The 3,195-nt window shown below is 43.1% G+C and overlaps 1 long non-coding RNA gene across 1 annotated transcript; it reads right to left on the reverse strand.

Moving 5' to 3' along the window:
• Positions 1-1,754: 1,754 nt before the first annotated feature.
• Positions 1,755-2,555, reverse strand: LOC132874835 (uncharacterized). Its single transcript, XR_009651710.1, has 2 exons — positions 2,298-2,555; positions 1,755-2,187 (listed from the first exon to the last, which is right to left on the reverse strand). It is a non-coding gene; the product is annotated as an uncharacterized LOC132874835 (long non-coding RNA).
• Positions 2,556-3,195: the final 640 nt, after the last annotated feature.

A 3,195-nucleotide genomic window follows, 5' to 3' on the forward strand; every position in this document is an offset into this window, starting at 1 on the left:
TGTATCAGGACAATACGAGGAGTGAGGAGCAGCCCTCCCCTCCTCCCGCTCTTGGGGATTCCCTCGAGGATTTCCCTTTAGAGCAGTCACGTGATGAGACTCTGCGGCATGCGTTTGACCAAGTGAAAGTAATCGATGGTCAAACTCTCCAGCCAAATGCAGCACCCGTCTTCCTGTACTTTGCAATTATTTTTTTTTGTAATTTAACTTTTTATTTGGTTTTCATTTATAGAAAAACATGTAATGACAAACAGTAACATAGAACAGACAGCATGGCAGTATCTACATATACTGTAGTGGCATGTCCCTTTTAACTCTTGTACTTTGCAATTATTAAAGATAGACTGTATAGAGTGATGCAGGTCACTCAAACTGGTGAACAAATAACCCAGTTGTTAATTGCTAAGAGCCATAGGGAACACTTCTTCCATGCGGTTCATTTTAATCCCATGGCCGGACACTTAGGGCAGGATAAAACACTAGCCCAAATACTGGCCCAGTTCTATTGGCCAGGGATTGGCGGAGATGTTCGTCAGTGGTGTGCGGCATGCCATGAATGCCAATTAGTAAATCCTGCAGCCACTCCAAAAGCGTCTTTGCGCCCTCTCCCTCTAATCGAGATCCCCTTTGAAAGAGTTGGTATGGATCTCGTCGGGCCATTAGATCAGTCAGCATGAGGATATTGCTTTAGTTTAGCATACTGTGTGAGCTGTATGGGTTACTGGGGATTAAATCCATCTGCACCAGCATTCATCACCCACAAACAGATGGTTTGTAGAGAGGTTTAGTCAAACTCTTAAAAATCTCATTCGGAAATTTGTAAGTGAAGATGCATGTAACTGGGATAAATGTCTCGAGCCCCTATCATTTGCAGTACAAGAGGTCCCGCAAGCCTCCACGGGATTTTCCCCATTTGAATTATTATATATGCCACTTGGCATCTTGGACATGCTATGGGAAAATTGGGAGCAGGGACATTCACCTAGTAAAAATGAAAATCAATATATTCTTGACCTGCATGCCAAACTCCACACACTCACTCACTTAACCCAGGAGAATTTGCGGCACGCACAAGAATGTCAAGCCCGGCTGTATGATAGGGGCACGTGCCTTAGAGAGTTCACTCCAGGAGACAAAGTACTCATATTATTGCCCCCATCGAGTTCCAAATTAGTCGCCAAGTGGCAAGGGTCCTTCGAGGTCATACGGCGAGTTGGGGACATTGACTATGAGGTGAGGCAAATGGATAGGGTCGGGGCTCTACAAATGGATGACTGTGAACCTTCACAGACCTATGGCTTTAGACAATATAAACATCAGTGTCATGATTCTAAATAAAACTACAAAAAAGAGAACCTTTTAACATATAAATCTCATTATGTTCAATGACTGCATATACTGGCACCTAATCTTTCCACTTCACTGATTCAAGTAACCTGCAATAGTACCATAACCCCTTTTATGTGCTTTGTGAATATGCATCTGACAAATTTTGAACAGTGACAAATTTTCTAAAAAGTGAAAATGTCAAGCTCAAGACATATCAGGACAGTTCATTCCTGACAGTCATTAAATTAACACCACACTTAACCAAGGTAAGAAAATATGATGTCTGCTTCTCTTAACCCTCTAAGCCAGGGGTGCCCAACCTTTTTTTAACCAAGATCTACTTTTGAAGTTGATGGCATGCTGAGATCTACCAAGTCAAGATCAAGGGCCGGGCAATAATTCAAACAAGGAGCCGCAATCGCAGATCACACGTAGTTGAGTTTTTATTTGCACAGGAGGAGAATAGGCAGTATAAATGCACAAAAAAATGAGGAACTGATCAACATGTCACAAATAGGTTGTCCAAAACAGAACTTCAGAGGCACATCATCTCTCTCTCTCTCTCTCTCTCTCTCTCTCTCTCTCTCTCTCAACCACACACACACACACACAACTACAGAAAAGAACACTCCAAAAACTCCATAACAGAAATCCAAAATTGGAAAACATCAATTCAACATGAATTCAACAGATTAACACACACACACACACACACACACACACACACACACACACACACACACACCAGAAGAGATAACTTCAAAGCAGGAAGGAGAAGAGAAGTCCAATATTTCAAAATGATAAACTTCACTGGAGAGTGGCAATAGCAGGGAAACCAGCAGTTGGATTTAAATGAATCTGGAAAACAGATAAAATACTCCTCTAAGTATATGGATATGATATGAATATGTCATTCAAGATACTAATAATAATAATAATAATAATAATAATAATAAACAATTCTCTACCTTAGTGGGACTTCTGGCACTGGGAGGAGGCAGCTAGCTTCTCGTAATCCGGACAGTAGGAGTTGAGTGACAGCCTTAAGCAGGCTGCGAGGTGGTCATCAGTCAGTGTGGTTCTGTACTTGGACTTGATTATTTTCATGTGTGAAAAGGCAGACTCACACAAATATGTTGATCCAAAAAGGGAAGTCATATTCAGTGCGCATTGTCTGAGGTTTGGATACTTCTCTTCCAGCAGCAGGTTCCAGAATTCGCCAGTTATCCCAGGTGTTGCTCTGTATTTGATCTCAATGTCATTTTGCAGTGTGAGAATTTCATTCTCGACAGCACTGGAGTCCAGGCTGAAGAGTGTGGCTACTTTGGGCGCAATGCAATCCACATCAACATTTTCACCAAATGGAAAGCACAGAAACTGAGCAACAGGCTCAATGGACGCAAAGTCAGTAAACCGGCGCTCAAACTCCAAAAGAATGTTTTGGATCTGTTGCTCATAACGAGCAAGTTCCACACTGTCTTTGCCCTGACGGCGGAGTTCAGCCTCCAAGTGCGGAAAGTTCCTGACATCACACTGTTGCAACCTACGTACCAGCAGGCGCAACTTCGTTTTAAAGGTGTTCACTGAACTGATCATGTTGGCGATGTGCTTTCCTTTCCCCTGCAGCTCGAGATTCAAGTCATTGATCTTATTGGTGACATCTGTGAGAAAAGCCAAATCAGCGAGCCACTGACCATCCTCCAGCTGAGTATAAGCAGCAGCATGGGTAGTTGTGTGCTTCAGGAACTCTTTAATTTCGGGCAAAAGTTCCAAAAATCTTTCGAGGAATTTGCCTCGGCTCAACCACCTGACGTCGGTGTGCAGCAGCAGATCGGTGTGGTCTGCACCTGCCTCCTCGAGCTGGGC

This window comes from Neoarius graeffei, chromosome 27 (assembly GCF_027579695.1).
Source record: "Neoarius graeffei isolate fNeoGra1 chromosome 27, fNeoGra1.pri, whole genome shotgun sequence".
NCBI lineage: Eukaryota > Metazoa > Chordata > Actinopteri > Siluriformes > Ariidae > Neoarius > Neoarius graeffei.